Source organism: Bufo bufo, chromosome 2 (assembly GCF_905171765.1).
Source record: "Bufo bufo chromosome 2, aBufBuf1.1, whole genome shotgun sequence".
Taxonomy (NCBI): Eukaryota; Metazoa; Chordata; class Amphibia; order Anura; family Bufonidae; genus Bufo; species Bufo bufo.
The window spans coordinates 336,482,339-336,495,107 of record NC_053390.1 but is presented as its reverse complement, the minus strand read 5'-3'; positions in this window follow the sequence as shown (position 1 = coordinate 336,495,107).

Genomic DNA, 12,769 nt, shown 5'->3' with positions numbered 1-12,769 from the left:
GTGGCCTACTCCTGTGGTGGTTGATATGATGCCTGATTCTCTGATGTGGAACCTCTCTCCTCTGTTTGGGTGAAGGGGTCAAAGTAACTAAATGGTGGCTTCTCCTGTGGTGGCTGATATGATGCCAGAATATGTGCTGTGGTGCCTCTCTCCTCTTCCTGGGTGCAGGGGTCAAAGTAACTAAATGGTGGCTTCTCCTTTGGTGGCTGATATGATGCCAGAATATGTGCTGTGGGGCCTCTCTCCTCTTCCTGGGTGCAGGGGTCAAAGTAACTCAATGGTGGCTTCTCCTGTGGTGGTTAGTATGATGCCAGAATATGTGCTGTGGGGCCTCTCTCCTCTTCCTGGGTGCAGGGGTCAAAGTAACTCAATGGTGGCTTCTCCTGTGGTGGCTGATATGATGCCAGAATATGTGCTGTGGTGCCTCTCTCCTCTTCCTGGGTGCAGGGGTCAAAGTAACTCAATGGTGGCTTCTCCTGTGGTGGCTGATATGATGCCAGAATATGTGCTGTGGGGCCTCTCTCCTCTTCCTGGGTGCAGGGGTCAAAGTAACTCAATGGTGGCTTCTCCTGTGCTGATTGATATAAAGCTGATGGTTGCGCCATCTGACATGGTTGCCAGGGTCTGATTCAATGGGGGCCTACTCCTGTGGTGGGTGATCTAAATGCCTGATTCTCTGCTGTGAAACCTCTCTCCTCCGTCTGGGTGTAGGGGTCAAAGTCTTTCAAAGTCGCCTTCTCCTGTGCTGATTGATATGAAGCTGATGGTTGTGCCATCTGACATGGTTGCCGGGGTCCCATTAAATTGTGGCCTACTCCTGTGGTGGTTGATATGATGCCTGATTCTCTGATGTGGAACCTCTCTCCTCTGTTTGGGTGAAGGGGTCAAAGTAACTAAATGGTGGCTTCTCCTGTGGTGGCTGATATGATGCCAGAATATGTGCTGTGGTGCCTCTCTCCTCTTCCTGGGTGCAGGGGTCAAAGTAACTAAATGGTGGCTTCTCCTGTGGTGGCTGATATGATGCCAGAATATGTGCTGTGGGGCCTCTCTCCTCTTCCTGGGTGCAGGGGTCAAAGTAACTCAATGGTGGCTTCTCCTGTGGTGGCTGATATGATGCCAGAATATGTGCTGTGGTGCCTCTCTCCTCTGTCTGGGTCCAAAGGCCTAAATCACTGAAAGAGGCCTTCTCCTGTGGTGTGTGATATGATGCCTGAATATGTGCTGTGGTGCCTCTCTCCTCTTCCTGGGTGCGGGGGTCAAAGTAACTCAATGGTGGCTTCTCCTGTGGTGGCTGATATGATGCCAGAATATGTGCTGTGGTGCCTCTCTCCTCTTCCTGGGTGCGGGGGTCAAAGTAACTCAATGGTGGCTTCTCCTGTGGTGGCTGATATGATGCCCGAATATGTGCTGTGGGGCCTCTCTCCTCTTCCTGGGTGCAGGGGTCAAAGTAACTCAATGGTGGCTTCTCCTGTGGTGGTTAGTATGATGCCAGAATATGTGCTGTGGGGCCTCTCTCCTCTTCCTGGGTGCAGGGGTCAAAGTAACTCAATGGTGGCTTCTCCTGTGGTGGCTGATATGATGCCAGAATATGTGCTGTGGTGCCTCTCTCCTCTTCCTGGGTGCAGGGGTCAAAGTAACTAAATGGTGGCTTCTCCTGTGGTGGCTGATATGATGCCAGAATATGTGCTGTGGGGCCTCTCTCCTCTTCCTGGGTGCAGGGGTCAAAGTAACTCAATGGTGGCTTCTCCTGTGGTGGTTAGTATGATGCCAGAATATGTGCTGTGGGGCCTCTCTCCTCTTCCTGGGTGCAGGGGTCAAAGTAACTCAATGGTGGCTTCTCCTGTGGTGGCTGATATGATGCCAGAATATGTGCTGTGGTGCCTCTCTCCTCTTCCTGGGTGCTGGGGTCAAAGTAACTCAATGGTGGCTTCTCCTGTGGTGGCTGATATGATGCCAGAATATGTGCTGTGGGGCCTCTCTCCTCTTCCTGGGTGCAGGGGTCAAAGTAACTCAATGGTGGCTTCTCCTGTGCTGATTGATATAAAGCTGATGGTTGTGCCATCTGACATGGTTGCCAGGGTCTGATTCAATGGGGGCCTACTCCTGTGGTGGGTGATCTAAATGCCTGATTCTCTGCTGTGAAACCTCTCTCCTCCGTCTGGGTGTAGGGGTCAAAGTCTTTCAAAGTCGCCTTCTCCTGTGCTGATTGATATGAAGCTGATGGTTGTGCCATCTGACATGGTTGCCGGGGTCCCATTAAATTGTGGCCTACTCCTGTGGTGGTTGATATGATGCCTGATTCTCTGATGTGGAACCTCTCTCCTCTGTTTGGGTGAAGGGGTCAAAGTAACTAAATGGTGGCTTCTCCTGTGGTGGCTGATATGATGCCAGAATATGTGCTGTGGGGCCTCTCTCCTCTTCCTGGGTGCAGGGGTCAAAGTAACTCAATGGTGGCTTCTCCTGTGGTGGCTGATATGATGCCAGAATATGTGCTGTGGTGCCTCTCTCCTCTTCCTGGGTGCGGGGGTCAAAGTAACTCAATGGTGGCTTCTCCTGTGGTGGCTGAGATGATGCCAGAATATGTGCTGTGGTGCCTCTCTCCTCTTCCTGGGTGCGGGGGTCAAAGTAACTCAATGGTGGCTTCTCCTGTGGTGGCTGATATGATGCCAGAATATGTGCTGTGGTGCCTCTCTCCTCTTCCTGGGTGCAGGGGTCAAAGTAACTAAATGGTGGCTTCTCCTGTGGTGGTTGATATGATGCCTGATTCTCTGCTGTGAAACCTCTCTCCTCCATCTGGGTGTAGGGGTCAAAGTCTTTCAAAGTCGCCTTCTCCTGTGCTGATTGATATAAAGCTGATGGTTGTGCCATCTGACATGGTTGCCAGGGTCTGATTCAATGGGGGCCTACTCCTGTGGTGGGTGATCTAAATGCCTGATTCTCTGCTGTGAAACCTCTCTCCTCCGTCTGGGTGTAGGGGTCAAAGTCTTTCAAAGTCGCCTTCTCCTGTGCTGATTGATATGAAGCTGATGGTTGTGCCATCTGACATGGTTGCCGGGGTCCCAATAAATTGGGGCCTACTCCTGTGGTGGGTGATCTAAATGCCTGATTCTCTGCTTTGAAACCTCTCTCCTCCGTCCGGGTGTAGGGGTCAAAGTCTGTCAAAGTCGCCTTCTCCTGTGCTGATTGATATAAAGCTTATGCTTGTGCCATCTGACATGGTTGCCGGGGTCTGATTCAATGGTGGCCTACTCCTGTGGTGGGTGATCTAAATGCCTGATTCTCTGCTGTGTAACCTCTCTCCTCCGTCTGGGTGTAGGGGTCAAAGTAACTAAATGGTGGCCTACTCCTGTGGTGGGTGATATGATGCCTGGTTCTCTGCTGTGGGACCTCTCTCCTTTGTCTGGGTGCTGTGGTCAAAATAATAGTAAGTGACCTTCTCCATTGGTGGGTGACTTGAAGCCTGATTCTGTGCTATGGGACCTCACTCCAATTAATATTGTTTAATTTTTATTTATTTTATGTTAACTCATCATTTCCCTATCTACATTTGTTTGCAGGGGATTTAACTACATTTTGCTGCCTTTTGCAGCCCTCTAGCCCTTTCCGGGTGTGTTTTACAGCCTTTTTAGTGCCCAAAAGTTAGGGTCCCCATTGACTTCTATGGGGTTCGGGTTCGGGATGAAGTTCGGGTCGAGTTCGGATCCCGAACCCGAACATTTTTCGAAAGTTCGGCCGAACTCGTCGAACCCGAACATCCAGGTGTTTGCTCAACTCTACTCTCCAGCTTTAGCATCCATAAATAGGGGTGCAACACTTCACTTGCAGCTTTTTGCTGTTTCACACTTTTCTCGCTTGGTTTTTACTCAGAAGTTGATCCACAATGTCCTCTGTAGGATGCGGGCCATAGCAGATCCCCAGTCTGCCTCTAAAGTGTGTCCAATCTCCTGAAGCCTTTCATATCCTGGACAACTTAGCTTTGGAGTCCAAAAGCCTCCCAGACAAGTTATCTCCACAGTCTAAATTGTTTCATGTATTTGCAGTGAGCCCCTGAGGAGCCATTCCAAACGGTGGGAGTGGTAGTGGCCCTGATGAGGTGTGTCATAGTGTACTCCCTCAGACCATTGCTCCCTGAGGATCTGTGCAGTGGAAATGTAGTTTGAAGATTCAGGCCAGAAAAAACGTATAATAGTTTCTCTTTACATAGTGCATAATATAACTTATGGAACATCCAGTACAAAGTGCAGTTTCTGACACCAAATGATGAGGTATGGTGGCTCGTTAGATGGCAACAGATTGGCAGTAGCATGCAAAGTGTCCACTCTCAGTAATGAGCCTGATCTCTCACTCTGCTATTTTGACACACTGATGCTTTCTGGAGGCTGTGTTATTCAGTTTTATTTCTCTCTGGAGTGTTGGTCTCACAGGAGAACTGGATCTGGTTGCTAAATAGCTCTTTAGAGTGTTGGTCTCACAGGAGAGTTGGATACAGTTCCTTGGATAGGAGCTCTGCATGTGCTTACTCACTCCTCTCTGTCTGGACTGGAACTCCCCTTTCTGGCAGGAAGTAAGACTAGCCCACTCCTAAAAATAGGGATTGAACAAAGTGGTTAGTCATGTTCATACACGTGGCCAACCACTGTCAATCATATCTTCGCTGCTGGACTGAATGGCTTAAAAACATGAAAATATATAACAATACATAATAAATATTTGCAGATACCCCCAGGTCTGGGGTACTGCGCACCTCCTCTCCACAACGTTATGCTTCACCATGTCTATTTTCCTCTTTTTCTTCATTCAAGCTGGTTTTAAGCTTTTACTTTACATATTTTGCTCCTTTCTGGCTGGATCTTTCTAAGAGCTGTACTCTGCTTCTGCTCACCTCACTGTCTCACTCTGTTCTGACTTACTCCTCCCTATGGGTAGAGTGGAACAGTGCCATCTAGCAATGGCAACTAATGGCCTTTCAACTCACTTTGCAGCATACATACTGTACATGCTGCACATACATTTAATGATTACAACTATATTCGTCATTGTTTTGCTCCTGACATGTTCCTCATTTCTCTTTGTATAAAAGACCCAAGATAATCCTATCATTTCTCTAATTCATCTTTCTGTTAATATAAGTGTCTTAAGACTTCCCTCTCAAGTCATTAAACCACTGACCATCAGAACGTATTTTAGAGGTGTATTTCATTCAAGCTTAGGCTATTATATTAATGGGTTTAATTTAAGCAGAACTAGCCCTACTAGCCAAATTACTGTCATTTAAATCAATTGGCTTCAGGGGAGCAACAGCCTTACTATAGCCATTAGACTTCAATTTATTACTACATTGCCTTTCAACATGGACGAAACAAGTAGATAATGCCTATCCCTTGCCCTTTCAGCAGCAGACTAGGATACAGTGACACTTTATAGTTTAGAAGAAAAAAGTGGAGAGAAAAATGTATATTAATTTATGGCAGTGTTTCTCAGGCAAAGAACAGGTATCATAAAAGAAAATCTCTATAGGATACAGCTCTTGGCTTTGATGTCACCTCATTAAATTTGGATTCAAGAAGGATCTAACAGATGTATTAGTTTTAAAAGGATTTTGCTTCTTTTTATTTCACTCAGTCTTGCTCTTTTTTAATAAGCGGCACCAACACACACATATGTACACATGAACACATATAATTCATATACATGGATTAGGTATTACAAATGCAGGCAGATAAATACACCATATTTTTTGCTAAAAGAAATATAAAAAAATGAAAAATGAAGCCTCAGATCTTCTCCTTTGATTTTTTAAAATAAATTCTGCATGTTTGAAATGGAATGCGAGAGATCATGAACACTCAATTAATTTCAGTGTTTTGCACTATAAAAAGAAGTGGGGGAAACTTAAGGATGTCAGGTTATAAATGCTCCAAACTTAACCAATGCACATTCTGAATGAGTGCAAGAAAGAAGGGGCGCTTTGATTGGGGAATAAAAATGCATGTCTATATTTTATTGCATTCAGTAAGCTTTTCACTTGAATTTATGGCTGCAATTATATCTCAATGAGGTTTGTCTACAGTGTTGGCTTCACGCTAATTTTCCCCCTCACTGAATTCTTGGAATAGGTTTGGACTGTTTATGAACCAGACATATTGACCTCATTTACAGCTAGCAGTTTAAATCCATAATTTTTCCACCCACAATCCCTCTTTGACATTCTGGCAGTGCGGTCCGCTCAGTGAGACCGAACTAAAAGTCTCACACTTCATTGAACACTATTATGCGGCTTTATGCTTATAAGCCTGCTCCCTGAGCTGCCTTTCAGCATTGCTGGATCCGTTTGGCCAGGGGCCGGTAGTGATTAACTTGAAGAATTCAATAAATCAGCATGTCAGCTATCGGGCTATCCTAGCTATGTCTACAAATCAAGGTTTAGATTTACAGTTTTTACCTTACTGTGATTATCTCACATTTCCTGAGGGATTTTTCGGCACTGATCAAGAACACATATAAGCATATCTTAACCAAGCTAAGGCTACTTTCACATTAGCGTTTTTTACGGATCCGTCATGGATCTGCAAAAATGCTTCGGTTACAATAATACAACTGCACTCATCCGTCATGAATGTATCCGGTTGTATTATGTCTTCTATAGCCATGACGGATCCGTCTTAAACACCATTGAAAGTCAATGGGGGACGGATCCATTTTCTATTGTGTCAGAGAAAACGGATCCGTCTGCATTGACTTACATTGCTTTGCACCACATGGCGGACAGAAAAATAATGTACGCAGCGTTTTGGTGTCTGCCTCCAGAGCGGAATGGTGTCTGAATGGAGGCAAACTGGTGCATTCTGAGCGGATCCTTTTCCTTTCAGAATGCATTAGGGCAAAACTGATCCATTTTGAACCGCTTCTGAGAGCTCATGACTAGGGTTGAGCGAACCCGAACTGTAAAGTTCGGGTTCATACTGAACTTTAGGATTTTTGGACCCCGGACCCGAACCAGAAATTTTCAGTAAAAGTTCAGGTTCGAGTTTGGTGTTAGGCGGGTTAATGGCACTTTTTGAAAGACTGCAGAGCAGCCAATCAACAAGCGTTTAACTCTGTGCCCTTAGAAGCCATCACAGCCATGCCTACTAATGGCATGACTGTGATTGGCCAGTGCAGCATGTGACCCAGCCTCTATAAAAGCTGGAGTCACGTAGCGCTGCACGTCACTCTGCTTTGCTTAGTGTAGGGATAGGATGCTGCTGCTGTGAGGGAGAGAATAGGACAGAATCTTTGATCAGAACTCCAATTGAACTCAGCGATCTACATAGATTTAGTTTTGTGGGTGCAGTGCACAATCTTTTTACCCTGCCCTGAGCCCAGTGACACAGAAAAATAACTTATCCGTCTGTTAGTTAGGTGGGCGGCGGCGGCCATTTTATGCAAGCTCAGTGCACCAGCACAGCATATATGCTTTAGTGACATTCAAATACAAGCTTGAAATACTGCAATAATAATCTGGGTTTAAAAAACACCCAATTTTGGCAAGACCCTATATCTGTGGACTTTGCAGCATTGGTCAGTGTGAAATAAAAGATTGCAATACTTCAATAATTTTCTGGGTTTAAAAAATCACCCATTTTTTGCAAGACTCTGCATCTGGGGCCTTTGCAGTATTTGTCAGTGTGAAATCTGATCTTGAAATACTGCAATAATTTTCTGGGTTTAAAAAACACAAATTTTTGGCAATACCCTACATCTGGGGCCTATGCTGCATTTTTTTGTGTGAAATACAAGCTTAAAATACTGCAATAATAATCTGGGTTTAAAAAACATCAGTACGTGGTTCCCAGCTGCCGCTACTTCCCTTCCCTGCACAACCAAGTGGGGGACAACGTCAGGTGTGCACTGCGCAACACCATCTGTGGCAAGGTCCACCTTACTACGGATACGTGGACCAGTAAGCACGGTCAGGGACGTTATATCTCCCTAACAGCACACTGGGTAAATGCAGTGGCGGCTGGGCCTGAGGCGGATAGCAGTTTGGCGCATGTCCTTCCACCACCAAGGATTGCAGGGCGCTTCAGTTTGCCTCCTGTTGCTTCCTGCTCCTACTCTGCTTCCTCATCCTCTACCGGCTCCTCATCCGGTCAGCATAACACCTTCACCACCAACTTCAGCACAGACAGCAGGCAGTTTTAAAACGTATCTGTTTGGGGGACAAACACCACACCGCGCAGGAGCTGTGGAGGCCTTGAACAACAGACCGATGAGTGGCTGGTGCCAGTGAGCCTCAAGCCCGGCCTGCTGGTGTGCGATAATGGGTAGCTCTGGGACTAGCCGGTTTGACGCACATCCCTTGCCTGGCGCATATGCTGAATTTGGTGGAGCAGAGGTTCCTTAAAAATTACGCCGATATAACTTTAATCCAAAATGCCCTTAATGACTTCTTCTCCCTGAATGCCCTTCCTGATACCCCCCCCCCCCCCCCCCAAAAAAAAAAAAGAAAATCCTCTGGGACACCCACAAGGCTTATGTCAGAGGACAGCTCATTAGTTTAGGATCCCACCTTAAAAAACTTAAGAAAGTCCAAATTGATACCCTTCTAAGGGATATAAGGAAATTAGAGTCTCTCCACAAAAATTCCCTATCTGACCACCACCTATCCAAATTTAGCTCACTACGCTTTGAACTGAAAAACCTCCTGAACTCAATGTCAGCCAAATTTTTCCTCAATTCTCAATTCAAATATTTCGCCCATGGCAATAAGGCGTCTAAATTTGTAATAAACAAAATTAGACAAAGGAAGGCACACAACTACATATGCAAAATCCAAAAAGAAGATGGAGGGACAGCTATTAACTCTAATGATATTGCCGCCCAATTTCAATCCTTCTACCAATCCTTGTATAACCTTCCACAAACTACCTCCCTATCTGAGGCCCCCTCCAACATTGAAGCCATCAATAACTTCTTGGATTTAATATCACTCCCCAAGCTCTCCCCCCTCCACCAAAAGATATTAGAAAATCCCTTTTCACTGGAGGAGCTAAAAAACGCAATCAAACAACTCCCAAGGTATAAAGCTCCAGGCCCTAATGGTCTCTCAGCTGTCTATTATAGTACATTTAGTGACTCCATTGTCCCCTATCTTTTGAATATATGCAACCAATCACTTAAAGGGTTTCCTCTCTCCCAAGATATGACTAGAGCTCTTATTACCATCATTCCTAAAGAAGGAAAAGACCCATCTCACTGCGCGAACTATCGGCCTATCTCTTTATTAAATCTGGACCTAAAGCTTTTGGCCAAGATGATGGCCAACCGTCTTTCCCCTCTCCTGCCATCTTTGATACATGGCGACCAGACAGGCTTTGTGGTAGGTAGAGATGGCAAAGACAACTCGGTCAGAATCCTCAATGCCATACATCATGCTAACAAATTCTCCCATCCCCTAGTCCTTCTCAGCACCGACGCCAAAAAGGCTTTCGACAGAATTAACTGGGACTTTTTACGCCTAACACTGGTTAAATTTGGATTCCCCAAACCCTTTATTGAGGCCATATTCTCCATGTATACTACTGCCTCGGCGTCGGTGCTGGTGAACGAAACTACTTCCCCTCCCTTTCCTATCAGGAATGGAACACGCCAGGGGTGCCCGCTCTCCCCCCTGGTTTTCGTACTGACTTTGGAACCCCTCCTTCAGACTTTCCGTCAAAATCCTAGGATTGAAGGAATAAAAATGGGGAACCATGATCATAAAACTGCGGCATTCGCGGACGACTTATTACTTCTTACATCTACTCCGAACGTTTCTCTTCCTATAATATATGATACCCTAGAAAAATTTAGTCCCCTATCTAATCTTAAAATAAACATGAAAAAATCCCACATACTGAGCATAGGCCTGAGTGCTAAAACCAAAAGAGATCTAGCAACCAGTTCCCCTTTCAATTGGGAAACCCCGTATATTACTTATTTGGGGGTCAAAATTGGAGCAGACCTTACCAAACTATTTGAACTTAATTTTACCCCACTCTTTCAATCCATACAAAGCCAACTAGACAATCTCCACCTTCAAACTCTATCTTGGTTTGGAAGTAAAAACATATTTACTTCATTAGTTCTTCCCAAACTGAACTATCTGCAACAAGTTCTACCCATTCCCATCCCTAAATCCTTTCTAAAATCCTTCAATAGAGAGATCCGATCCTTTATTTGGTGTCGCAAAAAAGCTCGAATACGCCTCTCTATATTACAAAACCCCAAAACTTTGGGAGGCATCAACCTTCCAAACCCCTCTCTTTACAACTCAGCCACTCTGTTAACCAGAGTTATAGATTGGTTCAGAGAGACCCCACACAAATCATGGGTAGGCATGGAAATCCCTTGTTCAATCCTCATTTAGAACTCTGCTGGTTTACTCTCATAAGGACCAACTAAAACTTAAAAATATCAGCCCAAGTATTAAAGCCACACTTGAAGCTTGGGATAAGTTTCAGAATTCAACTAAGGGTATCCCAATACCCTCCCCACTCATACAAATAAGGGATCTGATAAACCTAGCCCCCATAGAACTGAAACAGAGTATTCCTTTAAATATTCGTAAATCCCACTCTCCAGTACTCTCCCTGTTTGGAGAAGACGGTACTCTGATAAATAGGGAAGGTTTTATCTCCCTTTTTCCTGAATCTAAACCTTACCCTTCCCTATATCGATTTATCCAAGCCACTACATCAAAATTCATACCATACCAAACCCTTCTAAGACCCCTAACCTGGTTCGAAAGCCTTATTAATTCGCAACCTACTCGAAAAAATTGATCTCTCAGCTATACAAAAGACTTAATACTCCTGTTTGTGCCCCCAACCTGGCCTTCATTGGCGCCTGGGAGAAAGATCTAAACACCACATTTACCCATGAAGATCAGCTGAGATTATTTAAGGAACCTCATACATCTTCCAGGTGTGTTAGGATACAAGAAAACGGATACAAAATACTTACCAGGTGGTATAAAACCCCTGATATCAAATGTAGATACAATAATACAGGTTCTGACGCATGCTGGAGGTGTGGGATGGGAGGGCAGGTTCTTCCATATCTGGTGGTCTTGTCCCCCCATGTTCAACTGGTGGACCGAGATATTTAAGAAGTGTAACCTGATTTGCAATACCCAGTGCCCACTTTCTCCTCAACTAGCACTCCTTGGCCTTCCCCACACATCCACCAGAGTCACACCACTGTTTAAGAAACTAATCTCAGCAGCCCGCCTTTTAGTTCCCCGTTATTGGCTTTCCCCTGACTTACCTCCACTAGAACACTGGGTTAATAAAGTAGATACCATTTACAGGTTTGAGGAGATAGCTGCCTGGGAAAGCCGTTCTCATGACGCCTTTTGTACCCTATGGAAACCCTGGGAAATCTTCAGTCAACCTTGTAAAACCCAATAACTATGTCTGTTATGATATTCTCTATAGCACATAAGTAATGACTGATATCAACTGATTTATGAAATTTGAGATAACATTTACTATGTTCATTTAGTTACTGTTCCTGTAACTTTGCAGTATGTCTTTATACCATGCTGTGTATTGTTTACCCATGTATGTATCATTGAACTATCATCTTAACCACCTCAGCCCCCAGTGCTTAAACACCCTGAAAGACCAGGCCACTTTTTACACTTCTGACCTACACTACTTTCACCGTTTATTGCTCGGTCATGCAACTTACCACCCAAATGAATTTTACCTCCTTTTCTTCTCACTAATAGAGCTTTCATTTGGTGGTATTTCATTGCTGCTGACATTTTTACTTTTTTTGTTATTAATCGAAATTTAACGATTTTTTTTGCAAAAAAATGACATTTTTCACTTTCAGTTGTAAAATTTTGCAAAAAAAACGAGATCCATATAGAAATTTTGCTCTAAATTTATAGTTCTACATGTCTTTGATAAAAAAAAAATGTTTGGGTAAAAAAAAAAAATGGTTTGGGTAAAAGTTATAGCGTTTACAAACTATGGTACAAAAATGTGAATTTCCGCTTTTTGAAGCCGCTCTGACTTTCTGAGCACCTGTCATGTTTCCTGAGGTTCTACAATGCCCAGACAGTACAAACACCCCACAAATGACCCCATTTCTGAAAGTACACACCCTAAGGTATTCGCTGATGGGCATGGTGAGTTCATAGAACTTTTTATTTTTTGTCACAAGTTAGCGGAAAATGATGATTTTTTTTTTTTTTCTTACAAAGTCTCATATTCCACTAACTTGTGACAAAAAATAAAAAGTTCTATGAACTCACTATGCCCATCAGCGAATACCTTGGGGTCTCTTCTTTCCAAAATGGGGTCACTTGTGGGGTAGTTATACTGCCCTGGCATTCTAGGGGCCCAAATGTGTGGTAAGGAGTTTGAAATCAAATTCAGTAAAAAATGACCTGTGAAATCCGAAAGGTGCTCTTTGGAATATGGGCCCCTTTGCCCACCTAGGCTGCAAAAAAGTGTCACACATCTGGTATCTCCGTACTCAGGAGAAGGTGGGGAATGTGTTTTGGGGTGTCATTTTATATATACCCATGCTGGGTGAGAGAAATATCTTGGCAAAAGACAACTTTTCCCATTTTTTTATACAAAGTTGTCATTTGACCAAGATATTTATCTCACCCAGCATGGGTATATGTAAAAAGACACCCCAAAACACATTCCTCAACTTCTCCTGAGTACGGGGATACCAGATGTGTGACGCTTTTTTGCAGCCTAGGTGGGCAAAGGGGCCATATTCCAAA